Below are 19,719 nucleotides of genomic sequence, written 5' to 3' on the forward strand. Positions count from 1 at the left end.
TCCCCTTCCCAACCAAGGTCATCGAGAAGGCCATCAACATCCAACTATCCGAGTTCATCAAAGAGAACCATGTCCTGGATACTTTTCAATACGGCTTCCGAAGCAACCACAGCACCAAGACGCACTTCTTGTCGCCGCCAATGACACCTGCTCCCTCATTGACTGGGGCAAAACCGCAGCTCTCATCCTACTGCACTTCTCAGCCACCTTTGACACCATCTCCCATCGCACCCTAATCACGAAACTCCATGACGCCGGCATCCGCGACATGGCACTGGACTGGATCCACTCCTTGGTGACCGGCCAAACACAGCGAGTCCGATTACCCCGTTCCTCTCTGGACCTATTGAGATCAGCTGTTCAGTGCCCCAAAGCTCCTCCCTGAACCCCATCCTTTTTAACATCTACATGGCTCCTCTAGCAACCATCATCAGAAGCCATGGACTCAACATCGTCTCCTATGTCGACGACACCCAGCTGATCATCTTCCTCACGAATGAACCCACAGTCATCTGAATTATTTTTATAATGGAATGAAGGCAGTTGCTACCTTGATGTAAGACAGCTTCCTCAAGCTCAACTCGGACAAGACTGGAGTACTCATCCAGGGACCCACCCCCCAGCTTGGGATGACTCCTGGTGGCCCGCCACACTAGGAACCCCTCCTACCCCTATTGACCACACACACAACTTCGGCATCATACTGGACTCTTTACTCTCAATGAACTGCCAAATCAACGCAGTATCCTCATTCTGTTGCTACATGCTCCACCTGCTTCGAAAGACATTCAGATGACTCCCCAAAGAATCCAGAAAGACAGTCACCCACACATCCATCACCAGCACACTTGACTACGGCAACATACTGTATGCAGATCACCCAGAAACAGCTCAGGGAGCTACAAAACATCCAGAATGCCATAGCCAGACTGGTCCTCGACATACCCCACCACAGCCACATGACACATCACCTCTGACAACTCCACTGGCTCCCTATCAACAAGAAAATCACCTGAAGCTCCTTACTCATGCCACAAGGCCCTCCACGACACAGGACCAGAATATATGAACTACTGCCTTGCTTTTCACACATCCGCCAGGCAACTCAGCTACACCCACCTTGCCCTGGCATCCATCCCACAGATCCACAAGACCAGAACTGGAGGAAGATCCTTCACCTACCTTGCCGCCAAGACCTCAGGCAATCTGCGTCGTTGACCCAGTTCAGGAAGGACTTCAAGACCTGTCTCTTCGACTGAACCTCCACAACAGATGAATTAGCAACCCTCCCTCATTACCTTGAGACCCTCATGAGTGAGTAGATGTGCTTTACAAACCCCTGATTGATTGGTTGGTATATACAATTTTAAAGTTTTGAGGAAAGTATAGCGCCTAAAAGCACAAGCATAATTCACGGATATCTCGTCATGCAAGGCCTGGTGATAGTTCAGGACGATCGTGATGGACCACAGGCCGGATACTGAGACTAGTTACTGCAGCTGAAAACATTAGTTTCTAAAGTACAGGACAGGGAGTTCTTTTCCCAGTGGAGGAAGTTGCCAAGAGCAAGGAAAGCGTTGCAGTTGGCCGTTGCTGTAGTGCGAAGAGCAGGTCAGGCATCAGCCTGCTGTAGTATGATAATCTGAAGCAGATTTTTTTTTTTTGGAGCTTGCACAATTTACGGCTGCTAACCAGTGCTAAAGTGCTTGTGCTCTCTCTTTTAAACATGATAAAATTGGCTTACACCCAATTGACACATTTAATTTACATATGAGTCCCTAATACAGTGAAACTACAGGTGCCCAGGGCCTGTAAATTAAATGCTACTAGTAGGCTTGCAGCACTGATTGTGCCACCCATTTAAGTATTCCTTCAAAACATGTCAGCCTCCGAGTGCAGTTTTAAACTGCCATTTCACCTGGCTCAGTAAACCTTTTGCCAGTTCTAAACCTTCCTTTTTAATATATATATATATATATATATATATATATATATATATATATATATATATATATATATATATATATATATATATATATATATATATATATATATATATATGTGTAACCCTTACGGTAGGCCCTATTAGATTACTTTATTACATTTAATAAGTGATATGTTTTGATTAGGAGCAGATAGAAAGGTCATATTTGGTGTCTGAGGAATCATGATTTAAAGAAGTATTTTATATTAATAGTCACAATTCTGAAAATGTCACTTTTAGAAAGTTGCAGCATTTGTGAATTCATAGGTGTGAATGACTGAGTGAATTCGTGTGCATCTGTGGCCCACTTGCCACCCCTTTCCCTGCCAAAATTACCAGCCCCCACTGTGTAAATCCTCTGTGTCCGGGACAGTGAGCGAGTTGAGTGATTCTGAAAACAGAGACAAGCAGTGCAGTCATGGTTTCCATAGTTGGAGTTCTACCAAAGTGTCTTACACATTGCCAATGGGTTAGGCAGTATGTTCTCCCTTGTGGGGATTGCACTGCCCCCCAATGCCAGAACTTAGACTAAACATCTCTGAGGCTGTGGAAGCTAAGCTGCAAGCAGGTGACTCTAGGCCAGTGGTCTGCAACCTCTTCTGTAATAAGAGCTACTTATGTTCAATGTTGCAGTAGCAACTACTCAGACAAATTACATAAATTGTCACCATGTACAAGATTACCAGCAGTGTTCACCTCAATTCATCAGGCATAGTTTCCAGAGGTAATATAAAAAGGGCTTTGTCACTGTAGAATGCCTTTTCATGTGTGATAAATAACATCCATAGCTACAATGACTGGTATTAAAGTAATACTATTAATAATAAGTCTCCCCAGCGTTGCATGATTTATCATTCAATTAGTAGCTTTACATACATTTTGGAAACTCAACCATTTTCTTAAAATAGCAGCTTATGTGTTCTGAAAATGCACACATTTTCAAATTGAATACAGGATTTGTCAATGTTGGTATACATTTAATGATTCATCCAAGAAACAGCTTCTAATTTAGCAGGTTAAGCTGCACATACGAGAGCTAACTTAAGGTATTTGGAGAGCTACCAGTAGCTCAGAACTACTTGTTGGAGACCCCTGCTCTTGATCAATGCTGCAGGACAGCGAATGCATTTTGTAAGATCATTAAGAGCGGGACTGTATGTCAGACCAAGAATTAATCTTCCTGCACCTGGCTCAAAGTTGCACATTATGCTGTGATAAGGAACCAGGAGCGCAATGTAACACAGTCTTTTGAAATTGGAATTCCTGTGATTCACTAATCCATAGGCTTTGAGGCAGAAACAAAAAAAAGTGTGTTGCAATGACAGTAAGACTTTCCTAGTGTGTTTTATGACTCATCCCCAATCCCAAAGAGGCGCAGGCAAGAAAGGGGTGTGCCCCTCCTCACTACAAGGCTGAATGAGAGGTATCAATGCATTATATAGGAATTTGACTTCTCAGACCAATGGCAGGTGGCTGACACCCAACATGTGAGGGTGTTACATATTTGCCAAGTGGAAGGTATCCAGTTGGACTGCTTCCACCTTATTGGTGGTGGCATTCAGCCTTGGCAGAGCGGGCAGTGGTCAAGTGGACTACAGCATATTCCTTCCCACAAAATCAGCCTATTTGCCTTTAAGGGACTGAGTCTGCTTTTTAAAAAAAAATCATAGGCATTCAGGCCCTCTTCCTCATACCTAATATTAAAACAGGAGGCTTTGTATTACAAAATGAAGACGAGGTCGCAAATCTGTTGCAGTGTAAAAACCGCTGCTTTGCCATACCATCTTTGTACATCAGGCCCTAAGCATGGGGAGTAATCCGCAAATAGTACATTGTGGAACTAAATTCTAATTCCAACTGCAGGAATAATTCTTCCTCCCAACCCATCCCATCAACCAGTTCCCAATTAAAAAGATGATTAAGACACGCTCAGGTTAGATCGTATTTTGACTGAGAAAGATATTGGGCCCGATTCACAAAGGGCCTCTGCACTCCTGGTGGTGGCAATGCAGTGGTGTCAGAGGGCCCATACTCATGGCGGAACCAGAAGAGTAGCTTCGGGAGGATAGGGTATTTCGGGTGTCAGTCCTCCTAGTAAACCTGTTTTTGGTAAATAGTTGGGTACAGGTGCTTTCAGTCGGGTATGGTGATGAGTCTTTCAGATTTCACCAGAAAGTTTGACATGCACACAGACAAAAAAAAAAAGCACACACTCGCTCCCTGTTTTCAGAAATTTTGTTTATTTTACGAAATATGTTTTTTCCATCATTAGTACCCCTACCAATCTGCCTGACATAGTAGCCCTTTGGCCGCCCGTGGCGGTCTCTGCGTTTTCAGAGCGGGGCATGCTGGCGGGATTCTGCTGATTGCTGCCCACCCAATGGCCGCAGGGCGGGCGGGTTGATTGCTGCCCCAAGACAGGGGCGTAACACGGCCCCCGCAGCCCACGCCATGCGGGGGGGGGCCCAAAGCTCCAGGTGGCCCCCTCGGCACTGTACTCTGTCCGGAGAGCTCCTAATTGAGCCCGGAGGGGTCCCTCTACATACCTTGCAGGGAGGCCCCCTCAATTTTTGGAACGCCAGTGCCCCAAGACAGTAGGTAAGAGCATGGATCATTTGGGAATTCGTGGGCATTTTGAATAGTCCCCTGACAAAGTGCCCATTGAGCCTGAAATGCATTGGGACTGACCAATTGGGGCCCCAACTTTTATGTTAACCAATGCGAAGCTTTCTGTTTTGTGGAACTAACACGAAGTAAACTTGTCTAACATTGAAAAAAGAATTTATGAAGAGGAAATAATAAATTCCATTGACTGAACATATATGGTTTAAAGCGTTTTTTAATGGGATTATTCCACTCACCCGGAGAATAGAGCTATGCACTGAGGGGATGTCGCTTTCAAGATATATTAGGACCAGTGAGTGCTACCCGATCTGCACGCAGAACATTTTAATGGCTTTGAACTCAACCTTCACTTTTGGAACATTGGTGCGCATGTGCCACCCTTGATAGTTAAGAGAAGGAGGAGGCCACGCCGCCCTCAAACTCGTGCCACGTGGGGCAGACCGCCCCTACGCCCCCTTGCTGCGCCACTGGTAGTCACACGCATATACATTTATTTAGGTGGCTTTATAGTCTTCCTAAAGTACATGGTTCTTGGGTGAATAGCTGCGGCAGCCATCTGTAACTGACTGTGGTGGCGCCGTGAACGAAGCCACTTGTGGAATTCAGAGGACAGTAGGTTTGGGGCACAGGTAGAGCGGAAGGAATTACAAGGTAGGTGCAGTATGTTTTGTTGGAGGCAGTTTGCACCCTAAGAACTAAAGTGTTTTGTAGTTTCAGAGCGTGTGACTCATAAAATCCTAGGCTTTCCAACTCCCAAACACAAAGAGGTCACTTTGCTAACATGTGCACGGATGATTGTGTGGTGCAATGCTGTTTGGCACGGAGCGGAGTGGCCTTCAGAATGGATCAATGGTTTACAACCACAATTACGTTGCATACTATTAATCACTCCAGTCAGAGCAGGTGTTTGCCACATGCAAGGTAGCAGCTGTCCGTCACGGACATCTGAGGCTCTGTGAATACTAGCTCAGGAAATCCGGGAGAGAACAGAGAGGGCCCTGGAACAACTGGGCACTGTCCCCAATGCTCCCACGTGGCCTCCATCTCTGCATCCCCTGCTTTTGGTAGAATCTGCGTAACAGAATCCCACCTCGTGCAAATCTCATCAAAGACAAAGTTTGCGCTGCAACAGATTGCGCCAGATGGAGGTGGAATACTCAAAAAGCAATGAAAGCAAAAAACTCCTTCTTCTGAGTTTGGCAGTTGATAAATAGTGCTAAATGCCCAAGAGGGCATTTGCATCATTTGCTTTCATTATATTGTTGACCCAATCCTTTTCCTGTCAAAAGAGTAGCTCCCTCTCTAACATTAATACTCAAAAAGCAAACAGGGTATTGAGAGAATGTTCTCTGTCTGGCAATACTCGGTTGCTGTGCCCCTTGGTATTAGCCAGTGGTCAAGGGCTTCCATCAACATCTAGGTTTGGAACCATTTTAGGAAAAGCAGGTGGATTGGCTGTGTACTCAACGATGAACCTGGGGCTTTTCAGGGCATTCTATAAGCATGCTCTGGTGGGTTTCTTGTCACATGTACTTTGTTAACAGAGTGACTCAAAGTTGATGGGCAATTTTTTTTTAGCAAATTTATATACCGTGAATTCAACTCTAAGTTACTGGAGCGGCTTGCATGAGCACCAGTTACATAACACAAGGTGACACTGTCTTTTTTTTCTTTTTAGGATCACAGGATGATTTGACCGGAGACTTGAATTATGGGGCATATTATCAAGCATGGCGATAGGCAATTATCGCCGCATAAGCGGCCTTTTTCGGCCGCTAAGTGGCGATAAATTTATCACCCTATTAGAAAGCTGTCGCTAACTGATGTTAGCAACAGCTTTTAGGCGATAGCGAGCGATTTGGGGCCCGCTTTGCATGTCAGCGATGTTTATCGCTAATGACATGCAAAGTGGGCGTACCCAACCAGTTAGCGCCTATTAGCAAGGCAGGCGTAGCAATGGAAATATTTGCGCTAGGCGCGAATATCTCCAAATACTAACACCTGCCCAGACCAGTTCTTAGCCATGTTATCCAATGGGAGGTGGATAACATGGCTAAGAGCATTTCGTCGCTAATGCATGAATATCGCTGTATTCTCAGTGATATTCACGCATTTCGCCGCTATCGCTGGATATTTTAGCACAATGGAGAAAAACGTTGCTAATAGCATGTTTTCTCTGCTAACATTTCCAGCGATAGGTAGCGATTAAAAAAAATGCGATAAGCGCATTTTGCGATAAATATCGCTATTCCTTGGTAATATGCCCCCTGCTGGTTCCCCAGTTACGTAATTGCCACTCTGGATTTAACGTTACATCCTCTCCCACCTCTCTTCCTGGATGGTAGCTCTTTAGAGTTCCATCTTCTGCAGGTACCGTGGTGTTCAATCGTAGGGGCTTTGTTCACGATGCAGAATATTTGTAATATAAAGCCCATGTTTGCTCTCACCTTTTCGTGCTCATGGGTTGTTTGGGGGTATTTGTGAGACTGCCATTGATTTATGGGAGTTCCTAATTCTTGTATGAAAGCTGACGTTGTAAGATGCGCTATGAAACAATGTCTTTGTCTGGACTAGCACAAATGGGTCAAAATTGAAGATTTCGACCAGGGATTCAAACCCTCCAACAGGTTCGAACTCTCACAGAGTACAGAGGAAAATATTATGTCATTTACAGCTGTCGATTCAAATATTGCCTGATTTTGTATTAACTTCAGGCTGCTATATTCCGGTAGAATAATAGCACTGTGTATAACAGTTGTGTCTATTGCCTGTCTGACTGACGGCCATTTTATTGACCATGAATAGCACGCATAGATGTGAGGCAAATTTGGTCTTGCCAGGCTACTGCTATGTGACCCACAGATTGCATAATGATTTCAGCAGAGTATACCTTAAATCAGTAAATGGTTTAACCAGTAGCTGAATCTTCTACTTACATCCTTATTGAGAAGAACTGTAGCTAGCATATGCTGCCATGAGAGATGTCAGGTTGGTGCATTTCATCATACTGACTCCTATCCAATCCATTGGTTGAAAGGAGTGCCAAATAGATTTTTAACAGTCCAATAGGATAAAGGACTGAAAGGAAGGGGAACTCTAAATGGCATGCGACATATCACATAATATTAACATCACAGCCACTAAATCGGCCTGTCAATACATTGAAAAGTAAATAAATAGTTACTTTTCTTAATTCCACTTATTCTTAGATCTCAAGGTATGTATGAGTGGAGTTAAGACTAATACATTTGTTCTTACCTTACAATGAAGTAGTAGCTGGTCGATGCATTTATTGGACGTGATATCAATGGGCGCTATCAACAATCTAGATATAGCGCCATGAAACCGTTAGACAAAAGCACATCACCAAATCAAAGACAGCAGGCTTGATGTAGGAGGAATTAGAAAGTGTATGAATTCTTGTTAGCTGAAGTCCAGGGCTCAGCAATGCTTCACTGCCGGCCTCTAAGGACACAATCCAACATTGTACCTATATGTCTGGCTCGCAGATTGCAGCAGGCCCGAGGAGTGATCAAAGGCCGCGAGAAGAGCCGGGGGGAGAAGCCTTTTAACTGTGGGCATCGTCTGGCTGCCCTCTCTCCCAGGACACTCAGAGTCAACATGCTGGAATGCACTGTGGTGCACGCGGCAGCCATGGAGCTCCCCAGCCGTGGCGCGCGCTGCACGAACATCTGCCTGGCAGAGTGCTGACAGGTGTCTCAGGCTGCTCTTATGAGCCAGATGTGCAGGGCATCACCCAAAGACTCCTGCAGAGAGAGTGGGGAAGAAATAAATAAATGGAGGAAGATGGCGAGAGAGGCAGAAGCACAGACACGCCTGGAGAGCTTGGAGCTATGGTTGTGTTTGTTGAACTTTCATTAGGCAGGTGCTCTGTATAAAGACAGGCATGTCTTTCTCTAAAAACAAAGTTCTAGTCTATTTCGTTCTTACTCATACCACTTTCACGATGCTTAGCCGCCCTCGTACTAGTAAAGTTGTCTGCATGACCGAGGAGCACTTTCATTGGGGGTTTACTTTCTACATAATACTCCTAGAGTCTGTGGTGTGGCTTAGCTGTGCAGAGGATGCTGGAAAGACGCTAAGAAATTGTCCATATACTATTATTTATGATGATTATTATTGTTGTTGATGTTCTTTTTCTTCTTCTTCGATTTATTAATATTAATATAATTATTAGGATTGTTGTTATTATTATTGCAAGACATTTGGTTAGTGGTTGGGGGTAAAACCCTACTCAAGCAGCAAACACAATCCTTGTCATGGTGAGGCACAAGCAAACCCCAAATTAACCTGTGCTCAACTCTCTTGTAGCTTGGCACAGAGCAGTGGGGCGTAACTTAGAGGCAATGTGTAAAGTATGTATGCAACCCTTCAAACAGTAATAAAGTGAAAACACACCACAAGAAAAATCCCACACCAATTTAGAAAAATAGAAAAAAAAAACAAGACCAAAAAAAAAATCCATTCAGTAGAACTAGAGAGATGCAATTTTAATGATTTAAGAGGAACAAAGCACCAACTCTGGTTATCTGGTCACACCCGACGGGACAAAGTCACAAGTTTAGTCTGATCACGAACCGGCTACAAGGCCCCAGTTAGACTCAATGAAAAAAAGTTCCTTTTTAGAGGATTTGCGTCATATGGCGTCAGTTCCGATGAAGCTGTGCGGCAGCGCTTTGCAGGTCTTTTTTAGTTTTCATGTCGCTTTTCATCAGTTCTGGTGAGCTGAGTGGCATAGCTGGAGGGGCTTTGCATCAGTTCTGATATTGCTGGCAGCTGTCCAGGGAGGCTTTTGCACCACTCAGTGAGGCTGGTAGTGTGCAGCGAGGCTTTGCAGGGCTTCGCGTTGCTTTGCTTGGGTTCCAATGAGGACCACAGCTGAGCTTAGCAGAGCACCTTCTGGCCCACTTCCAAGAGTCCAGTAGTCAGGTGACACTACTTGGGAGGGCAGGACTCACATATGGCAGAGTCTAGGTGATAAATTCAAGGTTGTTGGTAGCCTCCTATTTTCCGTGAGGCTTCTGATCAGGAGGCCAGCCAACAAGCCCTTGGGGTCACTCTGGGGTCCTGGGTTCAGAGTTGCAAGTCCAGTCCTTCACACCCAGGCAAGAGGGCAGCTGTCTGCAGATCAGCATACAAGGCAGCAGTCCTTCAGAGCAGCAGTAGAGCAGTGTGGGAGTCCTTTCAGCATCACAGCAGTCCTTCTTCCCTGTGGAGTATCTGCAGGTCTACAAATGTACTGAAGAGTTGGTGTCTGAAGTCCAATATTTATACCTCGGCTTCCTTTGAAGTGGGAGTAGCTTTTAGGCCTTTCCCTTTGAAGTTCACAGGCATCATGCCTACCTTATCGAGAGTAAGTATAGAGGGTATGCAGCCCTTTGTTTGGAGGCAGGATCCAGCATATTTAAGTGTAAGTGTGGCTGTGCCCAGCTCCACCCTTCCATCCTGCCAGTGATGGCCCATCCAGGCACACCTCAGCTCCCTATTATGTATCGCTGTCTAGGAGGAATACACAAAGGCCAACTGTCAGCTGCACCCAATCATGTGACTCAGAGACAGGCTGCAAGTACTAAATAGCTAAGGCAGGAAAATTACAAGTTTTTAAATGTGGAATTTTCTAAATCGTAATTTAGAATCTGACTTTACCACGAGAGAGGATTTTTCATTACAATTCCAAAGACACCAACAATTAATTGATTACCTGCTCTCATTTGGAAATTACAGCTTATTAAATTAAAAAATAAGCTGTAATTTTCCCCTGCAAGTAGTGTATGTTTTTCTGAGACCTCTCTTATATCATTTATGTGCATGTTTTGTTACTTCAGTGTGTATTTTTTAATTAGGTGTTGAAAAACGCTTTTTAGTTTTATTTCACTTTAGTTCTTCTAAACCTACCTGCACTGCATCTCATCTTTCCGGCCCGCAGCAGTTTTCAGAAACTGTTTGATGCTGAGAAAGCCTACTTGACTCACTTCTGGCAGAGCCGTTAGTGCTTCAGTGCATTTGGCTATAAAAGCTGATGCTAGACCAGACATGCATGTGTATGTTTTTCTGAGACATCAATTCCCGCTAATATAGAATTTATGTGCATGTTTTGTTACTTCAGTGTGTAGTTTTTAATTAGGCTTTGGAAACCGTTTTTTAACTTTCCTTCTTCTAAACCAGAGGTCTTCAAATTTTTTGGTGCCTGGACCCTCTTGTCAAATTATTTTGGGCGTAAGGACCCCCTTCTGACAACATTTTCTAGAAAACAAACGCCCCAAATTCCCACAGAAAATAATTTTTACGGTGGGCAAATAATATTAAACAGTGTTTAGCAAACTAAAGGTCAGTGAGCGTGGGAATGTAGTCAAAGGTGTAGCTTAAAAACAAAGGACCTCATTTATGAGGAATTGACATAAGGCAGCACTGTAATTCTTCTTTCTGCGCTGCCCTATGTCAATGTGAAAGGGCCGGAATGCACCGTATTTATGAAATAAATACCCTTGCGCTGGCGCACAAATTGCTGCGTAGCACCACCATATGGAGGATTGTTTTTGTACGGGACCTTCCTTCACAAAAACAATTCCAACAGGCGTTTTCCTCTTGCTATGTGAGCTGCAGAATGCAGTACACATGGAAAGAGGAAAGAACAAGGAAAAATGAAAACATTTCTCCTTGTGACGCCTCCGCAGGGGAGGTGACCATTTTTAGATCTGCCCCAGGTTTACTTGATTTTGTAAATATGGGGCAGCATCAAAATCCATGGGTGTTGCGTGGGAAGCCCATGAAAAGATTAGTATCGCAGTGCACTCTTTTCCTCTGTGTTTTTCCTTTTACTTTTAAATATAATTTGATAGTGTGCTACTCCATTAATGGTGCTGGGTCTGTCAGCGTTGAGAAACTTGCAGTATCCAGCGTGCCAGGTTTAGGAAACCAATCCCTGGCTGATGGAAGCACTTAGCATTGATACTTTATTGTTTCTCTTCCAGTTAAATGTATATCTTCCAATTTCACAAAAGACTTAAATCTCATTCCATGTATTTAAATCTCGAATTTAACACATCTTTTTTATGTTGCATGTTTGCATCACACAGATTGTGTTATTAAATGAAATCTTTCATCGTGCCCAATGCATCTCGGGTCGAGTATGATCCTTCATCAGGCGTCTCTGAAAATGAAATAAAGAAAGACTTCAGTTCAGTCCTGACTATTTCATACAGTGTGCTGTAAAGTCAAAATCCTTCTATATTATTGAAAAGGTGGATCTCTTACCACAATGATGAATTGACTTACACGCCAGATCGTGAAAGCCAAAGTGCCACAACTCCTAAAGTCACCATACCTTTGCGTGTGAAACATTTGTGCACAAAACTCAAACCATCGTGCCGCAGCATGTGAAACATTCAGGGCTTAAAATTTATGCAAAGCGAGAACAGTGAACTTGCTCAATTATTCAAAAGCGACACAGACTCTAAGTGTTAAACTCATCTAATATAAAAGATACACGTGTCGATAACATAACCAGTGGTGGAAAAACCTCCTATCAAAACACCCCTCAATGTGTGCAATGTGCTGTTACACTAAATGTGCATACTTAAACGGCACCTGAAAGTGATACAAAACAAAACTTTAAAAAGCCGTCTGTTCACCTGTGGTACAATAGAACTCCGTGTTCTGTGAGCCGAAGTCTGTGAGTTACGTGAATCTGGCGTGCAAAGTTAACGTAAATGAACGCGACGACGTGATGCAAGTTTACCGCCTGCTTAAAGTGAAAGCTGCCACTTAAACTAATGTGAATAGCACACAGATGTAAAATAAAGTTACTAGATTTGAATTGAAAAGAATCACAGCAAAACAAGTATTACTCAGAGAGTTTACTATGCATTAAAAGGTTAAAACATTCTGTTAAAACGTAGAATGATGCGCAGGCATGTCTTGTAGGTAAAGGTAGAAGATTTGCCCCACCAGGAGCAGCCTCCTTGCTGCTCAGCCCTTCCACACCAACTGATTCTCCCTTCCATACAAACCCACTGAACATTCTATATGACCTCATCATAGGCAGAGCAGCAAGGCAGAGAGCCACAGTAGGGAGAGTACATTGGGTAATTAGTACATTACAACACATCTCCCCCTTATAATGATTGAAAACATTCAAAAGGACTGAAGGTGGTAAGATACACATGTCAGCAAAGGAGGATGCATTAACAACAAAACATTATAACACATCTTTCCCCCTGATAATGATCATAGATAACAAAGAATGCAAGATAAAAAGATACATTCTTAAAAAAAAACAGTGGATGCTATCCACCATAACTCACACTCCACACTGCGGGTACAAATCCAACTCACCACACGGAGTACCCATTGCGCCACAACTAAGGCACAAGACTGCAGCAAAACAGGGATCTACAACCCTCAACTGCACATACTAATGGCAGGACAGGTCTACCTCAAAGAAGAGGAATAAGACTCCACCCATACCAAGACAGGATCATTATAATCCCAAAACACTCTAAAAACTAATGTGGGTATCTATAAACCCAAAGTAAATCCAGGGTAACTTTAAACCCGAAACACACCCACTGAACATTCTCTATGACCTCATCATAGTCTGAGCAGCAAGGCAGAGAACCACTGTAGGGAGAGTGCATTGGGTAATTAGTACATTTCACATGCTTTGCTGTAAGTAACTCTACACATAATCTCAGAGAATTGAGCAAATGCATACAAATGACGAGGATGTCACACAGTAAACTCCTCGGTTACCTAACTGTTCTTCATGCCCTAAAACACCAATGTTAGCAGATCTGTCCCATTATAGAAAACATGTTAATTCTATTCGGTTATTCAATCCTTGCGGCTGCATCTTATTTAATTTTTTGATCCAGAAGAACTCAGATCTAAGCAATTGTTTCTGTGAATCCACATCACTTTGTTATCTCACTGCTTTCAAGATTGTAAAACGTAGTTGAGAGCTGTTGTGCCCTGTTTGTTGCCAGTGCATTGGTTCTGTGGACTTAACATTTTTTGTTCTGATATTGTTTTTATGTTCGGTGATCCGAATTGTCACCTTATGTTCTGTCCTGCCTACATATAATTTGCTGCATGAGTATTTCAAAGCATAAATCACTTTGGCCGTGTCACACATACTGGAATGTTGTAACATAGTCATTGTTCCATTTGTGGGGTGAGCAAACTGATTAACAGTCATTACGTTACAATGTGATCAATTTGCACATTTTTGCACGCCTTTAAATTGGTTGCTGTGAAAACTTTTCTTTTTGCTTGATAATAGTTCTTTGATATTTTTTGAACACTGGAATGCAAAGATGGGTGTGCGATTGAACAATTGTTGCAAGTCTGGTTCTGTTTGAATCATAGTCCAATGTTTTTTAATGATTACTTTAATTTGGTTGGCTTTTGTAGAATCCTTTAAAATGCAAACTTTAGGTTTCTCTTTCACCACTTTTTTTTTTTTAACAACCCTTGCCTATCAAGAGCTGTTACTTGCTTGAAAGATTCCTGAAGTATATTGTTGGGATAGCCTCATTGTTTGAATCTCATGGCATATTGATTGATTGTATAGGTTGCTTAAACTGGATCTGATGTGATTCTTTTTTGCCTTATAAACTGAAACGTCAAATAGCGTTTTAGTGACTCTTGTTGGAAACTCTTATAGTGTAAACAGTTATTCCGATCTGTGGGTAGAGACGGGTTTTAGTAATCAGGAAGTATTGGCGCTCAAGCAATAATGACGTAATATCTGTATTGACTTAAAACATTCGGAATGGTGCTGACAGGAAGGGGGGACCCTCACAAACCCCTTAATCTGTATAGGAAACCATACAATTGCAATTTAACAAGAATCCTGCGCACACACATATATAATCATAAATCCGATAGATGAATTTGTTGAGAAAAATAGGACAATCCAAGCGGTGGAATCTTTGTTCTTATCTTGTCTTTTTTAATCGTGTATTAGGTACAGTTTTACAGCCAGCCGACACGTGTTTCGTTGTAGAAAGCAGTATTCTACAACTCTTCAGGGCTGGGAAACAGAGAAAGATAATCTCAGAACAGGACACTAACACTCCATGTCCTCAAAAGAAACAATCACTTGTAGACTTCACAAAATATAAATGTAATCCCCGCATTTCGTGTCAAGTAAAAAATACCAACACCCAGCACGCGTGGAGACCAACAGAGAACTGCCATATTGTAGGATACCATAAGGGAAAATCAATCACGAATATACAACAGTGGTCCTCAATTTAATGCTACTAATATTATAACCGCATTGTGGGTCAATCTAAATGAAATACAAAGCCAGACGTTACTAAAAGTGAAATGAAAAAAGTTTAAAAATTAATAAGCACAAAAATATAGTGATAGTAAGTGGAAGACTAAACCACCTATACAAGAGACCTCATTGTCCCCATTTATAAAACATCTATTTCTTAGACGGATCCCTCAATGGCTGAATCCAAGATTGGAGAGCTAAAAGAGCGGAGAGAGAAAGGAAAGTAACAGAGAAAAAAGGTTATACTACAACCTCCTAGATAGGTAAGGCTAAGGGTTCAAAGTTAAGTGTAGTGTGTATCACCAAACATACACTTACCCCACATCAGTTTGTACCAGGACATCAAAAAACGCAATCTTTTTCTTTTCAACTTGATGTGTAAATTTAATATGTTCATGACACTAATTTAACTCCATGATGTTATCCAGTGGTTGTTTGAGTTCCCCTTTCCAAATGATGAAAATATCATCAATATATCTTTTGTGAGTCACCAAATGTTCACTCCAAGTTGCCTTTAGAAGAATGTGATCGCTTTCAAATTTAGCCATAAAAATATTAGCATACGATGGGGCTCATGCGAAGCCCATCAAAGTCCCATTACATTGTGAAAAAACTTTTTCTTACCACTGAAAAGAGCTGTGAAATAAATCACAATGGAGTAGCTCCAGTAAAAAAAAAAACCTTGTTTGCTCCTACTGATTCATTTTGCAACAGAGCCCACTCTACTGCTTCAATTCCTTCTCTGTGCGGAATGGAGGTGTATAAAGCGGTCACATCCACAGTACACAACCACCATGATTCAATCCCTTCTTGTTGCAATGATGATAACATGTTTAAGAATGCAGTTGTGTCTTTTATATGTGTGTTCCATTGTTGTCCGATTGACTGCAGGAAAAAATCCAAATATTGACCAATGGGTTTAGATATGGATCCACAAGCGGATACTATTGGTCTAAATGGTGGATTCATGAGATTTTTATGTACCTTAGGTAACATGTAAAATTGTGGTTGACTTGGGTATTCTGTTTACAAAAAGTTGTACATTTTTCCGTGATCCGTTCCATTTTTAATGCATTTTCCAAGATTTGTTTTAAGATCCTTTGAAATTCTTTGGTCGGATCATGTTTAAGCCGCAAGTAGATGTTGATATCTTTACGCTAGTAGTCACATTCGTTTCATAAAATTCTGTGTTCCTTACCACAAGTTCTCCTCCTTTGTCTGCTTTCTGGAACATCAACTGGTTGTTGTTGGGCAAGTTCGATAAAGTACTTCATTCCTTTGTTGAAAAATGTTGATTTTTCATGTCAGTTTCTTTGGCTCCTCCGGGTCTTTCGGTGTTTGGTTGATTGTTTGCTGCAGGACTGATGGACAAAAAAGGTTGCCTTTGATGGTTTAGGGCCTGCCACGCTTGTCCATGGCTGAACCGATGCTCCCATGGTGCTAGCTAGAGGCGGTCTATTTTGAGCTACATCAGAATCTGAAACTACCACTCTCTTGTGATGAACATATGTTAGACTTTTGTTGTCATTTACGTTGGTTGTATACTTCTGCCCAAGTACACACCTCATTCATCTTATCGTCTATTGTATCTCTACAGGTTTCTTAATTTTCCGATCATGAATTTCCTTCACTTATTTGTCTAATCTTTCATTGATGTCTTCCAGTAGATTGCTCAAATTCTCATCTGTATGTTTTACAAGTTCATTTTTAATCATTGTGATTCCTTCGTCCAGTGTCTTTAGGATGTTTGACAATTCCTTGATAATTAATAGGATTAAATCCAAGGAACACTTATTTAATATCTGATACCATCTTTCCATAAAAGTTTTATTTGTTCTGCATAACATTGGTTTTAGAGCAATTCGAAGACCTCGTGGAATCCTTTCCGCTTTATGATAGGGTATTGGGTTAGTGGCATTTAGCTGCTGGTTAATCTCTTTTTTGCTCACAAACTCCAATTGTTTTAATAGTTGTGTTACATCGAAATCCATGGGTGTTGTGAGGGAACCCCACAAAAAACCCATGTAACACCTCCTTGATGCAGAGTAAGGCAAAGCAGTGACTTGCGCTGCAGTGTCTTACTCCAAATCTATGAGGCCATGCAAAGCCATGCAGGGTGATTTTGCACAGCTTCATAGGTATGGTTGAGATGCTTGCACCGATGGAGCATCAAAAAAAGTTATGCTCTGGTGATACTAGCCTCTCATAACTAAGCCACAAAATATTCCTTACTTTTTTAGGTCTTTCACCATCAGGTATCTACATATAAAATAATGGGCAGTGTAATGAAAAATACATTTTAAAAGTTGTTACTCAGTGGGAAATGCGCTGCAGTACATTATGAAACATCTATTAGTTATTACAATGCAGAGGTCTATGTGTAACCAGAGAGCCTCATAATTAAATCTTGATTGGTACAGTGGAGAATAGTGACCTGTATTTTTAGTGCTAAGAGGTCACAGCCTATCATAGAAAGCACTGTGATTATGTAAGTCCTAATTGTATACTTGCATTACACACAGTGTAAGCTAGAGTGCTGCAAAATGTGCATATAGTTTTACAATAAAATAGTGCTTCCAAAATGTAGATTTTAACATAACTGCCTCTTAAACAGCACTTGAGGGGTACTACGGGCTGTGTAAATGCAGTTAAAATTAAAAGCAAGCACTTCACAGCCCAGTTGTTAACTCTTTGCACTACCACTCAAAATCCACATCTTTGTCATCAGAAAGCTTGGAGTGATTTGATCAATTAAAGCCAGAACCGGCTCTCAAGCACGCTTTACACTTGCAGATTAACTGATAGGCGCATTTGTGTTTCATTCAGGAATGCAGGCATCCTGGCATGAAAGCTTTTCACAGCACTAGAGACTCAATTGATAAAACCTCAACTGATTAGCCATACCAGGATGGCTGTCTTTTTCCAAAATGAAAGCAAATGTTTTGGATTACAGGCACACATGAAGCTGGGGAATGTGCAACCCCCTTTCCAGGACTCCACGCCCCCCCTAGGGTTGCACACCTCAGATTGAAGACCTCTGTTCTAAACCTACCTGCACTCTTTCTCAGATTCCTGGTCCATCGCAGTTTACAGAAACTGTTTGATGCAGAGAAAGCCTACCTGACTCACTTCCAGCAGAGCTGTTAGCGCTCCAGTGCATTTGGCTATAAAAACTGAAGCCGGATCAGACGTGCAGCCCCTGCAAGTATTGTACATTTTTGTGAGACCTCTATTCTGGCTTTTATATAATTTATGTGCATGTTTTGGTACTTCAGTGTGTACTTTTTATTTAGGCTCTGAAAACTGCTTTTCAACTTTTTAACTTTCCTTCTTCTAAACCTATCTGCACAGTATCTCAGCTTTCTGGTCCACCACAGTTTTCAGAAACTGTTTGATATGGAGAAAGCCTACCTGACTCTCTTCTGGCAGAGCCGTTAGCGCTACAGTGCGTTTGGCTATAGAAGCCAATGCCGGACCGGACACGCTCCGGATGTGCAAAGAGCACACTGCTAGCAAGCCCGTCTGAGCCCATCCGTGCCAGGATGCGCCAAGAGCCAGGACCTCTGGCTTGTCCTGTGAAAAAGGAAATAGACTCCCCTGTATTCACTACTTTCCAACTGGATCAATGACAATTATGTCCAACTAAATGCAGACGGGGATCGTTCTGTTCAGCAAGACCTCCTCTGTCTGGTCAGATGAGTGGTGGCCTTCCCAACTGGGGTCTATCCCTATTCCTAAACAATCTATTAAGAATCTTGAAATGAAAATTGACCAGGCTCTCACAATTAAAGATCACATTCTGACAACTTCTGGAAGATGTTATCAGAACATGCGTCTCCACCTCCCTACATCCACCAGAAGAGCGTTAGTTCAAGCCCTAGTAGTAGGCTGATTAGACTAAGGCAATGCTCTTTTGGCATAGTAACACACTACAGTAGGATATCCATAGACCCAGTTGAGACCTGGGTAGAATAGTATACAGCACAGAACAATGTCTCAACAGGTATTATTTAAATTGACAGTTTAAAAGAGGTTATGCACATGACATGTTGCTTGAAGAGAAGGGGGTGGAGGGAAGACAAGAAGACGAAAACATTAAATGCAAAAATTCTTTTACATATTATTGATCGGAGGCTCAAAGCAAAATGCACTTTTTTACATTAAATGTCATGTAACATGTAAAACCACACAAGTGCTTTTGGAAAGGTGAACATCACAAGTGACAAATGAAGGGATATATATAACGGGGAAAATGGCGCAAGGAAGCAAAATGATATACAGTGAACTCTAATGGTACCCATACAATACATCAATGGACAGAGATAGTTTGTGGGACCATGGGAGTGGCGGAGGATGCAAGGATTGCTGGGCTGTTCCTAATCGTTATTCAGGAAGGTACGTGTCACTGTAGTGTGTAGGATGTTGTAGGGTCTCAGAGAGTCCTACCGTTGGGCATCCATTTTGTTGGATGTAATGCCCTCACACACCCTTTCAGGTGTCATGCTTCATCATCTGGGCTGCTCCTCGTTGGGTCGGCGGTGCAATACCCAACGGGCGACACCTCAAAGAGGGGCTCTTTGGCGGAGATCTTCTATCCAACTGCCGTTAAGATGAAGTGTGGGTGTGGGGCCAGGAGAGCGTAGACGTGTAGGTGTGAGTTTAAAATAAAGCTAGTGGTGCCATGAAAGAATATATTCTGGGGGTCCCCTGCTCTAATTAAAATAAGCCTGAAAGGTACTCGCTGGAAAATTATGGTTCCAGAGGCGAATTCCATCCCAGTTGGTGTTTTTTACTCGGTCGACAT

The 19,719-nt window shown here is 42.4% G+C and overlaps 1 long non-coding RNA gene across 1 annotated transcript in view; it reads right to left on the reverse strand.

Moving 5' to 3' along the window:
• Positions 1-9,105: 9,105 nt before the first annotated feature.
• The window catches only part of LOC144761334 (uncharacterized), a 186,101-nt gene continuing 175,487 nt past the window's right edge, over positions 9,106-19,719 (reverse strand). Inside the window, exon 4 of the long non-coding RNA XR_013595674.1 lies at positions 9,106-11,780. This is a non-coding gene — a long non-coding RNA (uncharacterized LOC144761334). The remainder of the gene's footprint in view (positions 11,781-19,719) is intronic.

Source organism: Lissotriton helveticus, chromosome 6 (assembly GCF_964261635.1).
Source record: "Lissotriton helveticus chromosome 6, aLisHel1.1, whole genome shotgun sequence".
Lineage (NCBI taxonomy): Eukaryota > Metazoa > Chordata > Amphibia > Caudata > Salamandridae > Lissotriton > Lissotriton helveticus.